This window comes from Bombina bombina, chromosome 3 (assembly GCF_027579735.1).
Source record: "Bombina bombina isolate aBomBom1 chromosome 3, aBomBom1.pri, whole genome shotgun sequence".
Lineage (NCBI taxonomy): Eukaryota > Metazoa > Chordata > Amphibia > Anura > Bombinatoridae > Bombina > Bombina bombina.
The window spans coordinates 380,107,024-380,134,111 of record NC_069501.1 but is presented as its reverse complement, the minus strand read 5'-3'; positions in this window follow the sequence as shown (position 1 = coordinate 380,134,111).

Here is a 27,088-nt window from a genome sequence, read left to right as displayed (position 1 = left end):
CTCTTCATGGACTGTGATGCACTGTGTTACCTTGTCATGTGTCTCCAATGAGGCTATGCTGGCCCTTGGCAACTCTCTTCATGGACTGTGATGCACTGTGTTACCTTGCCATGTGTCTCCAATGGGGCTATGCTGGCCCTTGGCAACTCTCTTCATGGACTGTGATGCACTGTGTTACCTTGTCATATGGCTCATATATTCCTTATTTTTACAAGATTATTTATAAACGTTGTGTATGTTTTCTTACATACTAATAAAATAAATTTTATTTCACAAATCTTTGTCCTCATTCTTCCTGTTATTTTTTGCAAGCTCTAGTTTATGTTGTTTATCCTTAAAGGGACCTAACAAATCTATTTGTTATAATGAAATCATATATGTAAGACAATAGTAAATGACTTTAAGATTAACATCTCCAATGTAATCTTATTATTTGTGTTTATATTATTTTCTCTTAGCTCTATCATTGCCTGATTATGATTAGCAGAGTAATTTCTTTATATATGTATATATATTTTTGTATTTGTGTATATATGTATATTTAAATGTTCATATCCATGTGTGTATTTATAAACTCTGCATGAATTGATGCACCTTTACCAAATGATCTGAGTATTGATACAATGATATAATCCCTGTAAAGTGTTCATTTTATTTAAATAGTATTGACTATGTGTATGCTCTTTTTAAAAACAAAATAATGTCCCTTTAAGTGATGTTGATCACTATTGTAAATGAATGTATTTCCATTTGTAAAGCGTTTTTGTCCTTTTTACAAGAACAAGGACATATAGTTTTATTAATAAACAATCTTATTGTAATGTTGACAGCACCTGTATTTCATTTTCAAATCTATATTATTGTCAAAGTGTAACCAAATCAATCTCTGTGTGTAATACAAATAATGTAGATGATGAATATTAGTTAACTAATATGTTAACAAAATACATCTCCTCCCATATATGGCTATAGGTAGGCTGACCATAATTAAACTTGAATAAATGACACGTTTAATCAATACATGTATAACTATTGTTATTCAACAACAATCCAAAGATATCTTAAAACATCAATGGCATATGTATTTCTCATGTGTATCTTTTAAATGTTAAAGATATACACCATAGCTATAGTTCAAGGGACAGTCAAGTCCGAAAAGATGATTCATAATTTGGTGACATTCCTAGATAGCAATCTACACACATACTAGTTCCTAAAATATAAATACGTTTCTTAATGATATGCCAAGATGTCACTGAGTCCTTGTATTGTCTGCGGTTTTTCAGCGATCTCGGATGCGCCATGTTGCTTAAGACGTCACCTGCCAGGCTGTCCAATGATTCCTTGTATTGACTGACGTTCTTACGTGATCAGGAATATGCCTTTTATTGGATTGCGTTTTGACGCGATCAAGGATGCGCCTTTTTTTTTTGGGCGTTCTTACGTGATCAATAATGTGCCTTTCATTGGATGGCGTTCTTACGTGATCAAGGAAGCGCCATGTTAAGACGGCACATGTAAAGTTAAAAAAACGTGTGATTGGATTGCGTAGTCCCGCAATATTTGTGCACGTTAAAAACGTTTGTGACTGCATGCAATTTTAAAAAGCTTGCGAATATGTATTATTTGCATCATGTTACATTGTTGACCCGTAGCTGATAAAGACCAACACATTCTCTTTTGCTGGATGTCTGGTTGAATCAACGAACGAAAGCAAAATGTTTTCATGCATAGGATATTTCTAGGCAAGTGCAAATCTCTACAGTCCATGTTTAATATGTTTGTCAACAATGTTCCTTTTTCTTAAAAATTAATGTTGTGTTTAATGTTGAACATATCTAATTAATAAATATGCGCTATTGTGTTTGAATAAAGTAATCAATATGCATTTATCATATGCTAAATATATGATGCCGACTTCTTCTAAATGTAATTTCGTTGTATATTTTATGAAAGGTTCATTAGACACTCACATTATAAATAAAAATATTTGATTTTGTCTCTAGTTAGATAGTCCATTGTTTAACCAATAGGTTTATTTTGTCTTGTGTTGTAAGAAAATGTAAGTAATTTTCTTACTCCTCGCAAAGCCAATGAGTTTCATGTGAGTACCATCTCCAGCTTTGTCCAGTTTGTGTAAAGGTTCTTTTCATATGTTAATGATGGGGTATTGTGTTTTACGGTTGTAATGGTGGTTCATCTATATTTAAAATATAGCTAACCCTATTTTATTTGCAAGTGTTTGAAGCTTTTTAATATTGCTATCAGTATATGTTAATCTTGTTGTTTGTAGTAGTGTCTATTACATACAGTTATGTAAAAAATATAGGATACTGTCCCTTGAATGCAAATGTTGTTTTTTTGTATCATGTATGAGATCCACATAGTTTAATCTTCAAATATATTTTTGTTAGCATATTTCACCCCCCCACTCCTAAAAGGACTTTAAACCATATTCATTGTTAAAATAAAAATAGTTACAATAAAATATTAACACAATAATGTCTCTTAAAGAAAATAGACTTTATTTAACACGTCAATATAAATGTGATTTTCAAATATTTTTTTTGACAAAGTACATGTAGATATAGCAACAAGCTTAAAATGTGTTAGCATATGTAATGTTGTTAAAGGGACAGTTTCGAAAAAAAAATTTTTTACATTATTCGAAAAGTCAATTCTGTAATAACAAGGATATCAAATGTTTCTCAACAATTGAACATTTGCTATCTAAATTTGCTATCTAAACCTATGAGGTTGGTGTGCTCATTTCTTAAATCTTGAAGAGTGCTTGTAATCATTATACAATTTGAGCACTAGAGGGCATTTGGATAGCATTTGTATATGTAAAATCTTGTGCTCATACAGCATATTATTGACCATGTATTGATCATTGATATCTAAAATGTTGTTATGTCAGAACAACAAATAAGTGGTCATTTTTCATAGTCATAGATACAAGGGTAAGCACATAAGTCACACATGTATTTCTCCATGTTTTGTTGTTTCAAACTTTATAATGCGTAATACAGTGTTTTCTTTGTAATCAATAATTTTCTGACTGTCCCTTTAAGCTGTGTTATTGGCATTCAAACAGTAATATGCCATCATGGATAATTGTTATGGTAATTTAGTTAGCGATTCGGGAAACAGTTTGGACATCACATCACAGAAACCAATCAATATCATGAACAAGGATAGGTATGTGATGATGTGGTTTTCACACACTTATAACCCACACTCTGCAAAGAATCTTCCTCCATGGACCCGGTCCCATAGAAGTCGATTATATACAGAGTGTGGTCCACAAGTGTATGAAAACCACATCATCACATACCTATCCATTACCCAAAAAAAAAAATTTAAGATGGAAAAAAATACTTACTTCCTCTTCCTTCCCCTCTTCCCACGGGGCTGAGGCTCTGGGAGAGGCAACTGCCGACTCCGAAGAGTCCTCCTTGGAGCTGTTGTGGGAGGAGTGGAAGGAAGAGTACTGGGACGACCAAGGTGAGGAGTAGATGGCTGAGGAGGAGGAGGAGAAGATGGCTGAGGAGGAGGAGGAGAAGATGGCTGAGGAGGAGGAGGAGTAGATGGCTGAGGAGGAGGATGAGATGGGCCGGCAGGAGGAGATGGCCCAGCAGCAAGAGGCCCAGCAACAAGAGGCCCAGCAACAGGAGGTAGACCAGCATGCGCCTCCCGGAAAAATGTGAACATTTCCTGATGAAGATTGAACATTCTTGTTTGTCCTTCTTGTATTGTATTCAGTATACTGATTATTTCGTTTTGGCCTTGAATTATTTGATTCTGCCCATCAAGTATTCTGCGTCGTCCTTCTATGTTTTCTATCCGGGAGGTACGCATCTGGTCTATGTACTCCAGTAGAACCCGCACCTCCGCTATTTCTTCTTGTTGTGCCTGTTGAACCCGTGCACGGCGGGGTGCCCGTGCACGGCGGAGTGCGGGTCTTTGAGGGACCTCGGGTTCCGCGGGTTCAGCGGCATCCTCCTGTGCTTCCGGGGCCTCTTGATCATCTCCCGTGCGCTGTTCGTCACGGGGGGCCTCTTCCCTCCGAAGTGGGAATTCCTCACCACCACTCTCATCCCGGGGAGATGCAGGAGGCTGTGCTGCCTCGTCCCCAGACTCTGTATATTAAAAAAAAAATAAAAAAAGAAATGTATATATTAGCATATTTGCAAATAAAGGTTTAAATGACTTAGCTTACGATACAATTACAAATGCAGAATCATTAATCCACTTTGAAATCTAACAAACAATCAATTCTATTTCCGCTTTTTCTAAACAGTGTTTGTGATATCTGGTCAATGTGAATGTTTTTGCGTTTGTTTTCAGTCTGTTTAAATGCACACCTAACCTATAGCCTAGATACTGATGTAACCGCTAAGTAATAGAATGCGTGTAAACAGCGTAATAGCATTAATCGGATCCTTAACACATGAAACCCAATGTTTTATCTTTCATGATTTATAAGCATACATTTAGTATCAACTTTCGAATGTACTTTTGTTATCTAATTAGCTTCATTCTCTGGATATTCTTTGCTGAAAAGCATATCTAAATATGTTTATAAGATTCTGATTGTTAGCTGAATATAGCTGCCTCCTGTGATTGTTTCACCGTGTGCATGGCTATTTCTTCATTAAAATATATCTCAAGAATGAATCAAATTATGTAATATAAGTACATTTGAATGTTTTGTCAAATTGTATTCGCTACCTCAATCATGAAAGTAAATGTTTGCGTATAGTGTCCATTGAAATACATTCGTATGTGAAATTATTGTTCAATGAGCTTACCGTCAGATGAGAGTGGCAGGTTCCCGGTATCGATTCCTCCGATACCGACTACTTCCACCTCGGAGATGCTGGGCCGCAACATTTCCTCCCATCTGCAGTACTCCATTTCAAGGGCAGGGCCGCCACCGGTCCCTGCGGCATGTCGGGCCTCCAGGCTTAACTTTTTTTTAAGTTCAAGTTTACAGTCCCGGTACCGATGTTTGATGGAATCCATATCCCGGTTCCGGCAACCCACTGCATTGACTGCATTCCGAATCTCGTTCCAGAGCCTCCTCCTGTCAGTCGGGGTAGTCTTCTGGTGCTGCAGCATCCTATACCTGGCCATATAGGCCTCTACGAGGGCCTCCTTCTCCTCCATCGTAAACCTCGCCTCCCTAGTCGCCTTGGCCTTCCCCTGTGACGATGCCCTCTGTTTCCCGGACTGTGAAGCCCTACTCTGACCGCCACTGGGCCCAGCCACTTGGTCATCTTGAACCAAGTGGCTGGGTCCACCCACCGCTTCCACCCCCGCTTCCTGCCCCCCTTCCTGCCCCCCTTCCTGCCCTGTTCCTCTCCCCCTCCCTCTACTCCCCCCTCTACCTGTCCCCTGCCTGGCCTCCATCTCCTCCCTAAACTAAACCCCAAATAATAAAAAAAAAGTGAGTGTGATGAAATGAAAGGGGGTCAAAATAAAGAACTAAAAAGACAAAAAAGGTGCTTAAAGTGTGAGGGATGTAAAAAAAACCAAAGAGGGTAAGGAGTATTTAAATAAACGAAAAGAATAAGACTAAAAGGAGGATATGTAAACTAAATGTAACTAGGGGATGGGTATGGGATGGGTATGGGGTATGGGATAAGAGTAAATGGGATGAAAGGGAATGGGACTACAAGGAATGGGGTATGGAGTGTAGTATGAGGGGGTAGGGGGTATGGAGTGTATGTAGTGTTATTGATAAGTGTATGTATGTATTGAATGTGTTTGCGTGTAAATGTGTTAAGTGTACAGATAAATCACTCGCTCGCTAACTAACACTACTTCTAATTCTCAATAACAAACACTCCCACTAACGCTCACTAACTACCACTAACTGACGCTCACACTAACAACTATCACTAATAACTCCCACTAACTCACTCACGCTCCCACTAACAGACTCTCTCCCACTCCCGCTAACTCCCACTAACTCACTCACTCTCTCACGCTAACACTACCAACTGACTATCTCACGCTAACACTACCAACTGACTATCTCACGCTAACACTACCAACTGACTCTCTCACGCTAACACTACCAACTGACTCTCTCACACTAACACTAACTCACTCTCAAAAAATCGCAAAATCTCTATTCTTAAATCTCCAAAGACCCACCAGCAACACAGTCAAAGAAGCCCTGCTTGTGTGGTGCTTATATACCCTGTGTAAATGTTTAATGATGTCCCAATTTCCATTGTAATTAGTGTTCAGGTGTGCTTTATTAGCAATTAATATTATTGCAATGTGTATTAGGTGTGTTAATTTGCGCATGCTCATTTTGAGTTGGTATTTGTGGAATGTGTAGAATGCGATGATGTCATAGTGGTCGTTTTCTCTAACATTGTCCAATAGTATTCTTTTTAAATGTGAATTTGCGATGGTGTGTTCTTCGTGAAGTGTTGTATATGTATGTTTTTCATAATATATAATGATATTGAATGCGATTTTTTTTTTAGTGTATGTATATATTTTTTAATCCTTGTTGTTATTGTGCGATTTTCCGCATCTTAAAGTATATGCGTATTCCCCGTATAAATAGTATTAAAACTTCCCCCGCTTGTGAATGTGTAATGCTTGTGTGCTTTGTTGATTGATTGATGTTGTGACATTTGCGGCGTGTTATTGTTGTGCATGATGTGGTATGCGTCATATGACCGAGCTGTGCGTATTCTCGCGAGATCGAGTGTTAGGTAAAAAAAGCTATTTTTTGCCTTTCCCATTGATCTCTATGGGAGACTGTCTAACGCGGGCAGGATTACGCGTGTGACATACACGCGTTAGGAGCATCGTTAGATGGTCTTATATTAACTCTAAATACCGGAGTCAAACAATGCCGTGCGTTAGACATAAAACACGCGTGGCGTTAACAGCCCATCTACCGCCGAACTCTAAATCTAGCCGTAAGTGTGGTAAGTCCCCTATGCTGCCACGTTCCAAATGCTTCCGTAGTGTACCCCGGGAGGAATTGTAAATTACCCTGAATTGGTAAATATTTGCTCACAGACCTTCGTATACCCCAAAATTTACAGATCTTATCCCAAGCCCTTAGGGGGTCTCGATAGAGGATATGTGTTTGTATATGTACTGGCAGAGAGGTTAGATCCGCATGAGGGAGAAATGCAATGTTTATTGGATTGATCAAGCATGCCTCAAGAGCAGGGATTGTAAAATGATTATTTCCCACTAACCAGTCCACTACCAATTTAGCTAGAGTCACCCAATTATACCATAAAACATTTGGAAGCCTAAGTCCTCCTCTGTTGAACGGCATAAAAAGAAAGGATTTTCCTATTCTAGGCTTTTTCCCCTTCCAAATAAAGTGCCCCAGAGCCGCTTGCAGAGAATTGATGTCTCGATGTGTAAGGAGAAGAGGGAGCATCTGCAACTGATAGAGAAGCTTTGGCAGCGCCACCATTTTAAAAAGATGAACCCTGCCTGAAAGGGAGATCGGCAACTTCGCCCATCCTACAAGCATCTGGATAACATGTTTAATAGTTTCCCCATAATTCAGACTATATATTTTATTGGGATTTATATGTATACGAATGCTTAAATATTTTAAAGAGCCATCTGTAATTTTAAGGTCTTTATATGGTAGTACAGTATTTTGCAAGTTTTGTAGCCAGGTTATCTCCGATTTGTCAATGTTCACCTTATAGCCCGAGAAGGCACCAAACTCATCAATTAGTGTTAAGAGTTTATTTACGTTAGCATGTGGGTCACCTATGAAAAGCGACAAGTCATCAGTGTATAATGACAGATGTTCTATGTGATCCTGCACTTTAAGACCCTCGCAATTCTGTCTGATGTAACAGGCCAGAGGTTCTATAGCCAGATCAAACAACAGGGGGGAAAGTGGGCAACCCTGCCTCGTACCTCTCTGTAACAGAAAGGAAGATGAAAGACCTCCATTAATTATCAAAGTCGCCCTGGGAGCCGTGTAGAGTCTGTGGAGAAACTCTGAAAAATGACCTACGAAACCAAACCGCTCCAAAGTAGTATGCAGATGATCCCACTCAATCCTTAGCATCAAGTGCTAAGAGACAGGCATCGGGAAGGTTAAATGGCTTAGAGGAGTGTTATACCAATAATGGACTGTGATTGCTAAGGTCTTACGTATATTAGTTACCGATGAACGGCCTTTGACAAAGCCCGTTTGATCTGTATGCACCATGTAAGGCATAACCCGGGATAATTTGTCTGCTAGTATTTTAGTTAATAATTTATAGTCCCCATTTAATAGAGAAATTGGACGGTAAGAGGCGGTGTTGGTAGGGTCTCTGTCAGGCTTGAGCAGTAATGAGATATTAGCTTCAGAAAATCTACAATTTATTGCCGTGGTCGCTTGTAAATAAGCAGTGTATAAAGAGGAAAGGATGTGCGCTATGTCTTCACCTAACAATTTGTAATATTCTGAGGGTAACCCGTCTGGCCCTGCTACCTTCCCCAGCTTGATATTGCGTATTGCTTTAATGACCTCCTGCACACTTATTCTATCATTCAGGGACGCTTTTTGTTCTTCAGATAAGCTAGGGAGCTTCGTAGAACTCCAGAACTTCTGTTTTTTGTCTAAATCTACTGCCTGACTAGAATTAAGGGAAGTGTAATAATTCACAAATTCTGCCATAATATCTTTAGTATCCGAGACTAAATGTGACTGGGAGGTAATGGCCGAAATGTAGGATTTCGGCTTATAAGCCCTAACTATATTCGCTAGAAGCTTACCTGATTTATTCCCATGCCGAAAATATCTACCTTGTCTGGATATATTAAGTCTATAATCTCATTGTGCCAAGAAAGTGTCTCTAGCTAGTTTAAGGTCATAGTAATGTCGTCTAGTCATATGTGTGGGATCAGCTAAATAGTTGTTGCATGCAAACACACACACTTTCATATAGCACACTCATACAACACACATACCACACGCACACTCTCATATAACAAACACACACTACCCCACACACTCTCATACACAACACACGCACAGCACACACACAATCTCATACAATAAACCACACACACTCCTACAACACACACACACAAGTCACAACCCAGTACACATGGTGTTGTGGCCCAGTAATGGGTCCTGACCCGTGGTTTGAAGAACCCTGATCTATATAGTACACATTAACTAGCTTTGTCTTGCTGTGAAAAACTTATAAAATGCTATTGATTTTAGTTCTTTTATATTCTTTTATATTAATATAAATAACAATGTTAGTTGTGCAAAGCTGGGTAATGGGTAATAAAGGCAAGTAAAGACTGTCCCTTTAAACTTTACATTGTACTCAGATATCTCAATGTAAATAACACATTTTGCAGCTATTCTGCTTTGGGGTCTAATCCCTATATTTTGTATAAACTTTGCAATGTACAGCATTGTGTGTACAATAACACAGGCTTCCATGATTCTATAGTTAATACAAATAGATGTGGCGCTAGACCAGCTAGGTATATCGTGTACTAAAAGGTATATTATATATGATACTTAAAATTATACATAAATATATCTATTAAATAAAGTTCTATAAACTGGCATAAAAACAAGGAATAGATATGCAATAAATAAGCAATAAATAGTGGAATAAAATATACAACAATCTAAACACACAAAGAAAATAATAATTTAATAATCAAAACATAAATAAGTTTACAAAACACTAAACCATCAGTGGTAAGTAATTGATGGGGTTTAAAAAGTCAATTCATATGTCAGCACTACTGATTTACTTATAAGATCCAAAGGATGAAATTTTGTGTAAAGTCCTTGCATTAAAGGCTACAGGCAATACATATGCAAGGATAGGCAGACAAGTTATATATAACGGAAGGCTTCCAACATCAGCTTGAAAATGAAGCAGATTTTTTAAAACGTAATGCCGGATCGGGTGGACTTACTGTTTACTTGAGGATGCGACCAACCTTCCGGGTAGACTCTCTTGTTGTATATTAGTCAGCAAGTGTCATAGCCGGGTACGTGAATCACCGTTGACGGTGTCCGGGTCGTCCTATTCTTTAGGCTCCTCTCTTTGCCAGCCTCGATCACTTGGCGTGTGATGTAGTTAGCTCCGTGTGTTCGGAGTGGTCATGTGGTATGGTATCAGCCAATCAGATGGGATTTCCCACACTGTCAGTCCTTTGGCGGTTTGTTCAAAAAAGACAATCGCAGAGCGCTCTGGTTTCTTTAGTTATTACGTCCTTGATCCAAATCCAGGAAGTTTAAGCACACATTTACGCGTTTCAGCCCTTAGACGGCCTTTATCAAGATGTGACATTTAGCAAAATGTGCTCACGAATTAGCAAAATGTGCTCACGATTTATAAAAAAAATCTTGTGTGACACCTCTGGGGCTCCGTACTTTAGTACTCTATGGCAGCAGTGTTTTTAAACATTGTATAATAAAGCTACAGATAATGTTGCAAAACACTGCTGCCATAGACTACTAAAGACACACTAAAGTGCACACTCCTGAGCTCTTAGGAGCCTACTTAGTTTTACTCTTCAATAAAATATACCAAGAGAACAAAGCAAATTTGATAAAAGAAGTAAATTGGAAAGTTGTCTGCTCTATCTGAATCATGAAAGTTTATTTTTGACTTTACTGTCCCTTTAAATATGTACAGTATATAACCCTTATAACTTTATTTTTTATTTTTATATGGCTCCTTTTTATCAGATAGTGTTTATATGAGTGTAACTGTAATTTCCAAGTATTTATGTTGTGTTATATGAAACCTTTTTTAAAGCACTTCCCTTTCTGCGAGGGTTTCAGTCGCACTAACCCGATGAACGTAAAATGCGATTGCGCTTTCACAATTGCGATTACTTTCAACTTGTAATACACACAATTCCGACGCAAAAAAACAGTTAGGGCGCCACTTGTAATCTAGCCCTAAAAGCTTAAAAAGTTTTGGTCCCTTTAAGATGATTTGGCTAAAATATTTAACCATTCGCTTTGCCAGATTATGTGATATTCTTTGTGCAACGTTCTACTTAACCTTTAAGTGCAACCGTTTGTTGTATACAAACAGTACAACACAGTATTCAGGATAAAATAAAATAAAAAGACACTGACTTTACGGATCCCTATTGGCTGTGCTGTCCTCCTGCAAATAAGAAGATACAAATATGGAGGGGGAAAAAACGTTTTAAGTTGTTATATTTAAAGTATGGAATATGTGGACATTACACACATTCATATCCTGCTCTTTAAAACTTGTAAAGTTTATTATCCCTTTTAATTTTCTTTTGATAGAAGTTAAGAGTGTTGACTATTTTATGGCACAGAAATATAATTCAGCATTTTTGTTACTTTCTATCAAAACAATGGAGAAAGTGCAAAAGGTTTCTAATATTTACTATGCAAGAAAGAAAAATAAAACAAAAATCTGTTGAAATCCCTCTTCCCACATGGAGAGCAGATGTTTTATCCTGTAGATACTGTGTTAGAGTAGACTGCAGCTTGAATTAATTAGGCATTCATACTTCTAGCTGATTTAAGCTTTCATCCCTGTGAGAGTGATTGGTACCTTGTACAGACTGGAGATATGTATGTAGGAAATTAATGGGGGGGGGGGGATCAGGGACTGTGTAGATGACTTCTGTGGGACATATGATCATCTTTTTAAATATTTGTATATATATATATATATATATATTTATATATATATATATACATATATATATATATATATATATATATATATATATATATATATATATATATATATATATATATATATATATACAGGGGTGGTCCCATTAAAGGAAGGCATTTTCTGGATTTAAATAATGGTAATCTTTTAATCCAATGTGACGTTTCTGGGTTTTACTCCCGTCCCCAGACCTATCACAATACTAAGTAAAATACAAAGACTTTTTAATCTGTGTTTTTTTACTTGGTATTGTAATAGGAAGGGTACAAAAATACATACAATTTAAACAAATATACTACAAAAATAGTTATGGTTAGGCAAATATATTCTTGTACCCTTCCTCTTTTTGTGTAATATTATTATATATTTATATATAATTATATAAATATATAATAATATAATATAATAATATATATATATATTATATTATATTATAATACCTACTAGAGAAGATGAGAATTTATTTTGAGTACAGAATTTTATTTATTAAATGTTCTTAAAACATATATTTGTATGCAGGTATTTTGTAATGCATTCATTATTTAAAAAAAAACAAAAAAAAACTTGAATATTCTTTTAAATACAGTTGGGTACAAGGTCGTTTAGGGTTAATTGGGTTGAGGCGTAGATCCCTCAGATGTTAAGAAAGTGTTATTAGATGGGGAAAGGATACTGATGGGGATAACTACAGTGAGGCAGGTAACAGGTTGTGATAATTGCAGTAGGGGATTTGGATTTTACCCATTTTTATTTGAAGTGCATATAATAGCTGGCCCCAATGTGCTCCCACTACCTCTCTGGCCATGATTCCCCCAGCTCTATGGCTATGACAAGGGGAAGGTACATATGTCTTTAAATTATGCAATTTTAAGTAGTGATTTTGTGGCAAGGATTTTCAGTAACATATTAGTTTCATCAAATCTTGAATTGGACCAAAGAATGTAAAATTTTTAAAGAAATCTGTTAATCCAATTCAAAGTTACAAGCACCTGAAAAACAGCATTTAATGGTCCAGAGAGCACAAACATATTTACACAATATGAACAAAGGTATGTGGGCACCACTACTAACTACTGAGTTCAACTTTTTCAGCCATACCCATTACTAACAGTTGCATAAAATCCAGCATATAGCTATAAAAATATCCAGTACACTGGACTTTGAAGTAGTAGAAAGTGTCCTCTGGTGTATAATGTAATATATAATTGTTATATTATTAGATTCTCTGTGGCTGAATACTTTTATTCTGGGGTTTCTTGTACTTTTTAACATTTGATTGGAAACTAAAGCTTTGACATAGGGCATTCACTTAAGTTTTTGCTGTTGAATTTCTTATTTTTTAATTACAAAAATGATGATAGATAGAATATAGATGATGATGATAGATAGATAGATAGAGAGCAATATAAGGATCCATATTCACAAAAACAGATTTATATTGATGTTTCTGGATGAGCATTCCCCTTTAACAGAATAAAAATGCAAACACAGAATTTAAAGACTCACCTAGTAAAAACAATGCACATTTTGCTCTCAAAATGTATATGCTGTACATGCGTAACCTTGCCTAAACTCTACAAGCAAAACCAGAAGTGCCAAAATTGGTTGTAAACAATTCTAGGCATATGTCTACACTAAACATCATATTTTTCACATAACTTATTCTATAAAAGCAGCTGTTCTTATAAATATTAACATATGAAGATCTATAAACATAAACAAGTATAATTGGCTACATTATGAAAATCAAGTTCAGTAATAACAATAGAAGAACCAAGAAATTAGAAGTTAATACAGGTGTACTGGTTGCTATAGAAACCTGTCACTTTGGTTTATTAATATAGTATTGCCAATACAGCTTGGTAACTAAAAGGCTCATATATTAAATAGTATATAGATAATATTCTAAAATTAACACAAAATGCATGGTCAATTATTTGTTGAGTTGGGTTGCATAGATAAGAGGGTTGTCCCCATTAAAAGCCTGTATGCGTGCATTTGGTCAGTGGAAGCTCCTTCATATATGCACCGCCGCACGTGAACCCCCATCCAAAAGCAGCCAAAAGAAGAAGAAAAAACTTTTTGGCTGAATAAATATAATTTTTCCAATAGCCCCCTATTGGAAAATTTATATTTATACAGCCAAACATGTTCCAGTCCAGTTTTGTTGCCAAAAAAATAAAAACATTTTTGCCTTTTTTACTTCTATCGCACCGCATGTGCAATAGATAGAAGTATAGGGCTTCAAGCCCTTTGCACTTATTTCAAAGTGCCACCCCCAACCCAGCTCTATATCTTGTTAATCGCACAGTTTTTGATGTGCAAGTGAGAGCATGTGATGAAGACGTGCGGAAGGAGGAGCCTAGTCGGCACAAAACTGAGTTGGAGCTAGAGAGCTGAGAGGGAGCTGCCGGGAGCTGACTGTGCTTCACTTGAAGTTGTAAGAGGCCGGCCACTCTGATTTCAAGCCGGGGCCCGCCTCACTGTTAAGCAAGTTAGTTACACCCACTCAGACAAAAACTTGTGCACTGGATCAAGGTAGGGGCAGCATTTCTGTTTAATATAAAATAAATCTGTCTATCAAGCTCCAAAATTCACAGTGTTTTTATCCAAATCTCCTGCAGTTTGCAGGAGACGTTTTGTTTGCTATTAATAATTTTGACAGCCTCAGGTCTGCCAGGATATTTTACACAGGCAGCCAGGCTGAATAAAACAGCAGTAACAAAAACTGACTCCTTTTGTTATGTTAGATTAACGATCTCATGTGTCTCCTCTCAGTATAACTGAAAAGAGACACATGAGATTGTTAATCTGTTATCTGAGTCTGACCCAACCTATGAACTCTGTTTTTTGTTTAAATAATATTGACATGTTGACCCCTTCATGTGGTGTAATGCTAGTTCCACAAAACTCTAACAGCATAGTACAATAGCAATATTGTATGTATTGTCTCAGTGATATTTACACATGTGTGAACCATATCTAACACACAACCCCATAGTCAATAAATATATTTATTAATGGAAGCAATAATTTATAGACACAGTAGCAAAGCAAACTGAAAGGAACAGTGAGACAAGAGAATAACATACTTCTATATTTAGTGTGTTTATTTGTGTGAGAGTATATATATGTATGTATGTAGTATGTGTGTGTATATGATTGTGTTTGTGTGTGTGTCTGTATATGTGTATATCTGTGTTTATATATGTGTGTGGTGTGTGTGTATATATATATATATATATATATATATATATATATATATATATATATATATATGTGTGTGTGTATGTATACAGTATATCTGTGTGTGTATGTATATACAGTATCTCACAAAAGTGAGTACACCCCTCACATTTTTGTAAATATTTTATTATATCTGTTCATGTGACAACACTGAAGAAATGACACTTTGCTATAATGTAAAGTAGTGAGTGTACAGCCTGTATAACAGTGTAATTTTGCTGTCCCCTCAAAATAACTCAACACACAGCCATTAATGTCCAAACCGTTGGCAACAAAAGTGAGTACACCCCTGAGTGGAAATGTCCAAATTGGGCCCAATTAGCCATTTTCTCTCCCCGGTGTCATGTGACTTGTTAGTGTTACAAGGTCTCCGGTGTAAGTGAAGAGCAGGTGTGTTTAATTTGGTATTATCGCTCTCACACTCTCTCATACTGGTCACTGGAAGTTCAACATGGCACCTTATGGCAAAGAACTCTCTGAGGATCTGAAAAAAAGAATTGTTGCTCTACATAAAGATAGCCTAGGCTATAAGAAGATCGCCAAGACCCTGAAACTGAGCTGCAGCATGGTGGGCAGGACCATACAGCGGTTTCACAGAACAGGTTCCACTCAGAACAGGCCTCCCCTTGGTTGACCAAAGAAGTTTAGTGCACGTGCTCAGCGTCATATCCAGAGCTTGTCTTTGGGAAATAGACGTATGAGTGCTGCCAGCATTGCTGCAGAGGTTGAAGGGGTAGGGGGTCAGCCAGTCAGTGCTCAGACCATATGCCACACACTGCATCAAATTGGTCTGCATGGCTGTCGTCCCAGAAGGAAGCCTCTTCTAAAGATGATGCACAAGAAAGGCTGCAAACAGTTTGCTGAAGGCATAGCACACTGAGGACATGAATTGCTGGAACCATGCCCTGTGGCCCGATGAGACCAAGATAAACTTATTTGGTTCAGATGGTGTCAAGCATGTGTGGCAGCAACCAGGTGAGGAGTACAAAGACAAGTGTGTCTTGCCTACAGTCAAGCATGGTGGTGGGAGTGTCATGGTCTGGGTCTGCATGAGTGCTGCTGGCATTGGGGGCAGCTACAGTTCATTGAGGCAACCATGAATGCCAACATATACTGTGACATACTGAAGCAGAGCATGATCCCTTCCCTTCAGAGTATTCAGTATTCCAACATGATAACAACCCCAAACACACCTCCAAGACGACCACTGCCTTGCTAAAGAAGCTGAGGGTAAAGGTGATGGACTGGCCAAGCATATCTCCAGACCTAAACCCTATTGAGCATCTGTTTGGCATCCTCAAAAGGAAGATGGGGGAGCGCAAAGTCTCTAACATCCACCAGCTCTGTGATGTCGTCATGGAGGAGTGGAAGAGGACTCCAAAGGCAACCTGTTAAGCTCTGGTAAACTCCATGCCTAAGAGAGCTAAGGCAGTGCTGGAAAATACTGGTGGCCACACAAAATATTGACACTTTGGACCCAATTTGGACATTTCCACTTAGGGGTGTACTCACTTTTGTTGCCAATGGTTTAGACTTTATTGGCTGTGTGTTTAATTATTTTAAGGGGACAGCAAATTTACACTGTTATACAGACTGTACACTAAGTACTTTAAATTGTAGCAAAGTGCCATTTCTTCAGTGTTGTCACATGAAAAGATATAATAAAATATTTACAAAAATGTGAGGGGTGTACTCACTTTTGTGAGATACTGTATATATGTCTTCTGTATGTGTATGTATACAGTATATTTGTGTGTGTGTATATATATATATATATATAATGTGTGTGCGTGTGTGTATATATATTTATATATATATATACCTGTATATATGTGGGTTTATAAAATTTGAGGGGGAAAATTAATAACCTCCACCCCCCTGGAGTTAGCTCCTTTACCTTTATTTTGTCCTTTGAAGTAGCTGTTTATGCCTGTTAAATCCACCACTTATACAGATAATATGAATACTGCTGTATTGCTCTATCTCCACTGCTATAGTTGAAACCAATTATAAAATACTTGCTAGGTGGTATTTAGCCCCAGTTCATGTATTGTGAACCCCCATTTGAATAACCCACAAGCCACCACTGCATTTGGTATCTAATTAATGTAACCAATACACATTGAAAAGAGCCTGAATCACTTGCGGTCCCTTGGGTTAAGCCTTCTGGATCTTCTGGAAAGAGGTGGAGGTGACACAGGGAGGAGGTAACTAGGTTTGTTCTGAGGTACGGAGGCTGCAGATTGAGTTTCAGTGTGAGCCCTAATGAGCCACTTTACACGCAGTTACCTTTAGGCCTCAGTACACATCCTGACACCGCCATTACATCCCTGCCTCATAGATATACACACTTCTAACTAGTTACATTCTGATTCTGAACTGCTAAACAGCAGAAAAAGCTGCAAAATAACACTGAGACTATAAAACCCTCAAATACCCACTACAGCTAAACAAGGGTCTTAAAGATTAAAGATTACTTTTTACTATATTTTATCCAAAGTCAAGGGCCTCTTATCTCCTGAGGATGGAATAAATACCATAAGGCCACACTCGCCTGTCTACCACTCAGTGTTCTTATTGTCAGGCTCAGGGCTACAGGCCCAAAGAGGGGATGTTTTGGATCTGTGACCAGTGCTTTTAACAGAGTACCCCTATACCACTAAGATCCTTGACCTGAGGCAATATGTCACACTCAGCCAGAAAGAAATATAAAGAGCTATTCCTACCTAAAAAGACTGTGATTGATTATTTTAACCCTGTTTCTGCTTAGCAGCATAATAAGATTGAGACTCCACACTCGCCCAGATCTAAAGCTTCTGAGCTTACACTCTCTGCCATGCAAGACATCCATCAATCTCCTAGTGCAGTCGTCACCCCCACATTTATCTTAGACTCTCTGAAGTCGCTTTTGGATAAACATCATGCTTCTTTCACAGCTAAATTAGCGTCTTCAACTGCTGAATTGAAGAAAGAAATTTCTTATACAAATGAGAGCATTGACACTCTGGAGAGAAGACACCAAGATCTATCCACTGAGCAAGCAAACATTCTGAACTTTACGCAGCAACTTTCAGACTATTTTGATGTGGTAGAAGACAAGATAGCTGACATTGAGGACAGATCTCGGCACAATTATCTCAGGATCCGGGTGTGCTCGAGTCTGTTTCCTCGTCTGACTTGCAGCCATTTCTGAAAAAAACTATTTCACTGCCTAGCTCCAACAACCACAGAGTCAGAAGATTTAATGGATCGAGCACATCGCCCGCTTAAACCCAAGGGACTACCAGATGATCAATCACGAGATGTAATAGTTCGGTTGCACTATTACACTTACAAAGAAAGACTCCAGAGAGCCCATTTTCAGAGACCAGCTCTACCAGACAAAAATATACAAATGTTCTCTGATCTATCCGTGCGGACCCTGCAACAGAGAAAAATCTCCTCAAATCACTTCCACACTAAGAGGCCTATTTATCAAGCCGTCAACTATGCTGCATTCGCCGGCACCAATACGCTCACCTAACATCGCCTAACATCCTGAATACGGTCTCCTTATTTATAAAAAACGCTGTCAAAAAGCTGCGTACCAAGTGCGGGGCGATGAGCAGCGGACTGTTGTTAACTAACAGTCATCGATCTCGCTGCTTTTCGGCTTTTTCCCAACTTTATTTATACCCTGTCACTAAACACTGCCACTATACTAAAATGATTAACCCCTATCCCGCTGCTCCCGGACCCCTCCGCAACTAAATAAAGTTATTAACCCTATCCCGCTCCTCCAGGAGCCCACTGCAACTAAATAAAGTTATTAACCCCTATCCCGACGCTCCTGGAGCTCTCCGCAACTAAATAAATGTTTTAACCTCTAAACCCCTAGCCTCCCACATCACTACCACTTACTAAACCTATTAACCCCTAAACCGCCAGCCCCCACATCGCCATAAACTAAATTAAGCTATTAACCCCTAAACCTAAAAACCCGCTAACTTTACATTAAATATTAACTCATCCCTATCTTATAATAAGTTTAAACTTACCTTTAGAATTAAAATAAATTATATATAACTATTAATTAATCTACCCTAACTATTATATTAAAATTACGTTAAAACTAACAATTAAATTAACTATATTACATATTTAAAAACCTAACCCTACTCAAATTATTTAAATTTACTATTAAAAATTACTAACTAAGTTACACAAAACAACAAAAACACAAAGTTACAAAAAAAAATAAACACTAAATTACAGAAAATAAAAAATAAATTATCAATTTAAACTAATTATACCTAATCTAATAGCCCTATGAAAATAAAAAAGCCCCCCAAAATAAAAAAAACCCTAGCCTACAATAAACTACCAATGGCCCTTAAAAGGGCCCTTTGCGGGGCATTGCCCCAAAGAAATCAGCTCTTTTACCTGTAAAAAAAATCCAAACAACCCCCAACAGTAAAACCCACCACCCACACAACCAAACCCCCCAAATAAAAACCTATGTAAAAACCCTAAGCTCCCCATTGCCCTGAAAAGGGCATTTGGATGGGCATTGCCCTTTAAAGGGCATTTAGTTTTTTTCAGCCTAAACCCCTAATCTAAAATTAAAACCCACCCAATAAACCCTAAAAAAACCTAACACTAACCCCGAAGATCCACTTACAGTTTTCGAAGACCCGACATCCATCCTCAACAAAGCGGCAGAAGTCCTCAGCGAAGCTAACATAACTCTTCATCCAAGCAGGCCGAAGTCTTCACCGAAGCCGGCAGAAGTCTTCATCCAGACGGCATCTTCTATCTTTATCCATCCGGCGCGGAGCAGCTCCATCTTCAAGACATCCAGCGCGGAGCATCCTCTTCTTCTGACGTCTTCTGAAGAATGAAGTTTCCCTTTAAATGACGTCATCCAAGATGGCGTCCCATACATTCCGATTGGCTGATAGAATTCTATCAGCCAATAGGAATAAAGGTGGAAAAAATCCTATTGGCTGTTGGAATCAGCCAATTGGATTGAGCTTTCATCCTATTGGCTGATCCAATCAGCCAATAGGATTGAGCTTGCATTCTATTGGCTGATTGGAATAGCCGATAGAATGCAAGCTCAATCCTATTGGCTGATTGGATCAGCAAATAGGATGAAAGCTCAATCCTATTGGCTGATTTTTTTAGTATAATAGTTAGGGTAGATTAATGAATAGTTTAGTATAGTTTAATGTAATTTTAGTATAATAGTTAGGGTAGGTTCATCAGTAGTTTAACCCCTTAATGACCACAATGTACCATGTATGTCACTGGTCGTTAAGGGTTTTTTCAGGACATAATAGCACAAGTCTAGCAAGAAGACGCTATTAATACCCTCCCTCCAGCAGGCTTTGTGGAATAGAGCAGTCTCAACGCTCTCAAGTCCCAAAAAAAGGCCAGTGACATACAGGGTACGTCGCTGGTCCTTAAGGGGTTAAAATAGTTTAATTTAATTCTAAAGGTTAGTTTAAATTTATTATAAGATAGGGATGAGGTAATTATAATGTAAAGTTAGCGGGTTGTTAGGTTTAGGGGTTAATAGGTTAATTTAGTTTATGGCTATGTGGGGGTTGGCGGTTTAGGGGTTAATAGGTTTAGTAAGTGCTAGTGATGTGTGAGGCCAGGGGTTTAGGGGTTAATACATTTATTTAGTTGCGGTGGGCTCTGGGAGCGGTGGGATAGGGGTTAATAACTTTATTTAGTTGCGGAGGGGTCTGGGAGCTGCGGTATAGGGGTTAATAACTTTATTTAGTTGCAGTGGGCTTGGGGAGCAGCGGTATAGGAGTTAATATATATATTTAGTTGCGTTGGGGTCCAGGAGCGGCGGAATAGGGGTTAATAACTTTATTTAGTTGCGGTGGGCTCGGGGAGCAGCGGGATAGGGGTTAATATATTTATTTAGTTGCGGCTGTGTTGGGGGCGCGGAATAGGGGTTAATAACATTATGTAGGTGGCGGCAATGTCGGGGGTGGGCAGATTAGGGGTGTTTAGACTCAGGGCTTATGTTAGGGTGTAAACGTAATTTGTTTTCTAGCATAAAAATCAATGGGATATCTGGCAGCATCGAACATAAGCTTTCACTGCTTTCAGACTCCCATTGATTCCTATGGCATCAGTGGCCTCCAGGGTGGCGGATTGAAAAACAGGTATGCTGGGCCGGAATAGTGGCGAGCGTACCTGTTAGAAGTTTGATAACTTGCAAAAGTTGTCAGATAGTGCCAAATTTGTAAGCATTGATCTGTGTCGGACTGAGACCAGCGGATCATATGTTACGCCACAAATTTCAACTTTTGCCGGTCTGTAGGCTTTGATAAATAGGGCGAATCAGGCTCGCCACAATTACGCTGCGTAATTCCATAGTATTTACGGTTGACGGCTTGATAAATAGGCCTCTAAGGAAAAACAATATACCTGTCATAATATTTGCCAATATACCTGTCATAATATTTGCATAAGGGCATCTTAGTTATGCTCAGGTTATATATGATTTCAGTTACATAGATTATAGACAGGTTATAACCAGTAATCTAACTCACAGTTTATAAGTACAGTTATAAGGTAAAAGTACATAACTCTGAGACTTAGATATAATCAAAAGGGTCAGGTATTTAGCTATAAGTGTCTTATTATCAGGTGATGCCATTTGGCTATTTTTCCTTTTTTTTCTTTTTCTGCTTCTTTGTTAATTTTTGATATACAAGGCACAGGCCAGTGGAAATTAGCAAAGTAAATTGGTTTTGCTAGATCATTTTGCCTAATTATTGTAACACTAATTTAAGTAATCACACAAGTTATTAACCCTTCTATTACACACACAAAAAAAAACAAAAAAACAAAAAAGCACCATTCACTGGGACAAGTTCCCTGAGCTAGACAGTAAGATTCTTCACTGGATTTATTCACGTCACAATGTGTATAGACACTCTCCAGTAGTGTCCCTACAGTATCCTTTTCACTAATAATTGTATTTTTCCCTTTTTGGTTATTTTCCATCACTTTTTTCACACTATCAATGGAAAAATTTATCACACAGGCAAAAACTAATTCCCCAAAAATGCCAGCCAAATCCAAAGATAAAAAAGCCAAGACGGCAGATAATAGCGTAGAAAATATACCTGAAATGACTTCCTTAACTATTGACACTCAGGCCCTTATCAGTCAGTTAGTGGCTATTTTTTCACCACAATTCGATTCTATAAAAACAGAGTTAGGTGTTATCTCAGCTGATATAGGGGCACTTTCAACAGAAATAAAACAATTTGCATTAAGACTTTCCGAAGCTGAAGATAGGATATCATCACTAGAAGATCAGGCAAACATGCAACACACAGTTACACACAAACAAGAGGCTAAGCTAAAAAGTATGCAATTGCGCCTGGAGGATCTCGAAGATCGCTCCAGGCGCAATAACATCAGAATTATTGGTCTACCGGAATCTCCGGAGTTTGAGGATCTTATGACTTTTTCTTCCTCTACTCTACCACAGGCACTGGGTATGCCTACACATCTGGTACCCTTGGTAATTGAGAGAGCGCACAGAGTAGGCTCCAGGAAGCCTGTCGTTAATGGGGCCACCAGACCTAGGATGGCCATCCTCAAGCTCCTGAAATTTCAGGACAAGATTGAGATCCTAAATTTCTATAAAAAAAAAGAAAGAGCCTTTGATATTTGGTAACAACAAAATATTGTTGTTCCAGGATTTCTCCGGCGAGACCTCAGCTAGGAGAAAAGTCATGGCTCCGTATTGTACGCAACTAATAAATAAAGGCATTAATGCTTGGCTGAGCTATCCGGCCAGAATTATAATGAAAGATAATGGTAACAGGCAGGTATTCAGTGAAACAACTGAGGTAATTGAATTTTTAAAGAAACTGGGATTATGATGAAATGTTAATACTTTATGTTTAGTATGCTGAGAGTACTGTTAAAGATAAGAAATCCAAGTTTTTTTCTGGATCAGTTTTTATTTTCTTCTTTTTATCTTTGTGTTTTTTTTTTTTTGTTTTTTTTTCTCTCCCTCCTTTTTCCCTTTCCCTTTCTTTCCCTAGGGACAAATTGTTGATTATTAATATTGGCAAAAAATGATAGCGGAAATTAGGGTGTTTTCCTGGAATGTGGGGGTTATTACTTCACCAGTGAAACGTAAATTGATTGTTAGAACTTTAGCTGGGTTGCAGCCTGATCTGGTTTGTCTCCAAGAAACACACCTTAGTGAGATAGAAGCAGTAAAACTTAAGATCAAATGGGTTGGGGAGGTAATCTCCACTAACGGTCCCAATAAAAAGTGCGGAGTAGCGATACTACTGCACAAACAATTAGACTATAAGATTATAAAAATAGAGGCCTATGTCGAAGCCAGATTTATCTTACTTCAAATAATGGTTAAAAATATAAAATTCATAATCTGTAATATTTATGCTCTTAATAAACTTTCATTAGTTTTCTGGGAAAAAATCCAAAACAAGGTATTTCCGTTTATAGGGAAGAATTTAATTTTATGTGGAGATTTTAATATGACATTAGACCCATCAATAGACAGGTTTTCACGTAAAAATATAGATAGCAATAGACAAAGTGCTAAATATTTTCAGAGATTCCGCTATAAATTAAAATGAACAGATATCTGGCGAATTCAAAACCCTGACATTTCAGTATACACATGTGAATCTAAAGCTCACAAGACATTTTCTAGGATTGATTTATTTTTGGTCTGAGTCGTTATCTATCTGGCAATCAAAGGCTGAGATAAGGGAGATTCTGATATCGGACCATGCAATAATTTCATTAACATTCCCATCATTGAAAAAAGATAAGGTTAAAAAAATCGGTATTTTGCTTTCCTCATTTTTTATGTTCTGAGCCTAGGTTTCGGTTGTGGTTACAATTAAAATGGCAGGAGTACGGTTTCAATAATATTGAATATAGAAATAAAGTTGAAACTTTTTAGGAGGCCTCTAAGACGGTTCTAAGAGGCGAGATTATGGCTTATTTAAATGTTCGAGGGAAGAAGATTAAATCTCGGGAGGTTACTTTGGCAAAGAGAGTGAAGAATGCTTACATATTAGTACAGAATGTTCCCTCGCAGAATAATTGGGACGATTATATTGCTATCAGAAAAAAGCGAGATCTCTTTCTAAAACAGCAATCCCAAACAGAGGAAATTAGAATAAATCGGCATTATAAAGGGTTTTATGGCTGTTCGGCCAAACATTTGGCTAATCTCACTAAAAACAGGAAGAAAAAAAATCTTATACCGGTCATTAAAGATAACAAGACCAGACATATGGAAACTTCGGAAATTTGTAAGGTTTTTGCCTCTTATTACCAATATATATATTCTCCAGTTAAGACTAACCTTTATAACCAAGAGGTATTTTGGTCCAAAGTGGTGACGCCTAAGATTCAAATTGAAGATCTGACGATGCTAAATGATCCTATAACTAGAGTAGAAATCAGCAAGGCCATTGATAAATTGAAACTTAATAAAGCCCCTGGCCCAGATGGATTCCCTGCTGAGTTCTATAAATGTCTTAAGGAAGATTTATTACCGGTATTAGAGAATTTATTCAATGATAATTATACAGTAGATAAACCAATTTCATCCTATTTTTCAATGGCCAACATCTCTCTTATAATGAAAAAGGGGAAAGATTCTGAGGATCCAGGCTCTTATAGGCCGATATCGGTTTTAAATTCAGATTATAAGATTTTAGCCTCTATCTTAGCCGACAGATTATCATTTTGCCTGCAGAAACTTATTCATTCTGACCAGACGGGGTTTATGATTAACAGAAATGCATCTAAGAATATACGGAAATTAACTACATTGTTAGATTTTGCATGGAATAAGGAACAAAAAACTGGTTCAAGTAGAGGATGTGATATGGCCGTCCTTACATTAGACGCAGTCAAAGCGTTTGACTCCATAGTATGGGAGCATCTATTTACTTCACTTGGGAAATTTGGGATTAACAGGAATTTTTTTCAATTTATCCATAGAATTTACTTGAAGCCGATATCATATATATTAGTAAACGGGATGGTCTCTCCTAAAATAACACTTCAGCGGGGTACTTGGCAAGGGTGCCCATTGTCCCCCTTGCTGTTTAATACAGCACTAGAGCCACTCGCGATACGATTAAGAAATAGTCTAACAGGGATTGCAATAGGGTCGCTTCGTCTAAATACGTTGTTATATGCGGATGACATTCTGGTATTTCTAGAAAATACACAGCAATCTATTCCAATTTTGATGCAGTTATTAGAAGAATTCAGCTCATTTTCCGGTTACAAAGTGAATACGGAAAAAAGTGAGTTAATGTTTATAGGGAAATTAGCATCGAGGTGCCCCAACAATCCATTTAAAGAGGTAGATTCTGTTAAATATTTGGGTCTTGTACTACATAAGAATCCTAAGCATTGGTACATAGATAATTATGTTCCTTTATTTCAAAAAATTAAATTAGATTTGCAACTATGGACCTCCTTTCCTATATCGTTAACGGCGAGAGTGAATTTGTTTAAAACCATTATTTTTCCACGCCTTCTCTATCCAATTCAAAATTTACCTTTATTTATATCTAACCAGGATCGAAGAAATTTACACTGCTATTTCTCTAAATTTATTTGGCAAAATAAAAAACCACGTATTGCTTTATCCAGGTTAATGCAGAAATCATGGGCTGGTGGCTTATCACTTCCAGATATCAGTTTATTTAATATTGCAGCGTTGATAAAAATCGCAATTGATTGGCTGGCAAGAACAGATATATTCTCCTCTTTTGTACAGGAGTCTTTCTTGATACATCCTTTCGCACTATCAGCTATATTACATTGTAAGCCTCGACAACTACCCTCTAATGTTTCTTCACTTATAACATTCAAGAATATAGTTCTTGCGTGGCATACATTTTGTAAATTATTAGAAATAGATTTTACCTTTTCAGAATTTCTCCCTATCCAGGGTAACCCGTCATTTTCTCCAGGTATTCACCAAAGTACTTTTAAGTTATGGGCCGAGAAGGGTTTAAGTCGGATTTGTCAATTAATAGGCTCAGATGATTTAGTTCTAGCGAGAGAAACTTTGTTTTCACTTTATCAGTTACCCAGATCAGATTTATTTGCATTTTTTCAGATACGACATTTTATTGCAGCACAGGACTGGAAGTTCCCCATAACTATTTCATGGTCCGATGTCAGGGTCTTATTACAAAGATTTGTGGCGGGTGTTACATCAATTTCATTAATATATGATATTATGCTCTCGAAGCAAACTCAAGGTGTTTTAAATAAGATTTGTGGTTTTTGGAGTACGTTAATTTCGGACATAGATCAGGATAGAGTCACACAGAGTTTTAAGACCTTGGATAGGTGCAAAGTCCCCTCAATGTGGAAGGAATCACATATGAAACTTATAAATAATTTCTATTTATATCCAGCCAAACTTGCCAGGTTTTATCCATCTAGATTAGCTTGCTGTCCAAGGTGTGCGTACATGGAAGCAGATCTATTTCATATGTTTTGGGCATGCCCTGGGATAAATCAGCTCTGGTTGAAACTTATATATTGGTTTAACAGTATTCACGGGGTATCTATCTCTCTTACGTTCCAGGATATTATCCTATTGATTGAGACCTCGAGTAATCAAGATAGCCATTGGGTACGTTCATTAAATACCTTAATATTAGCGGTAAGACAGAGTATTCTAAAAAAATGGAAAGCAAAAAAAGGGCCAGCATTTTCTGAGGTTCTACATGCTATTCAAGATCAAATTATTTTTGAATCATACCATCTACAGGATGCTTCAGAAACTAGAATTAAGAAATTTCTACTTGGTTGGTATGCTATTATTAATTCTTATCTTATACCTATACAAAAACAGATTTTAGCACCTTTCCTGTCCTCAGTTAGTTTTGCAGAGATGGTTGTATTAGACCTGTTTCCACATTCATGGATAACAAATGCTGCGGAAATTCAGTATTAACTGTATCAGGGATTAGGGGAAGGAGGATTTTTTTTTTTTTTGGTTTTTTTTTCTTTCTCTCTGTCTTTCTTCTTCTTTTCTTTTTTTATTATTTCTTTAGAGCTCCCCCACAGCAACTCGCTGTGAGGAGCCAGTT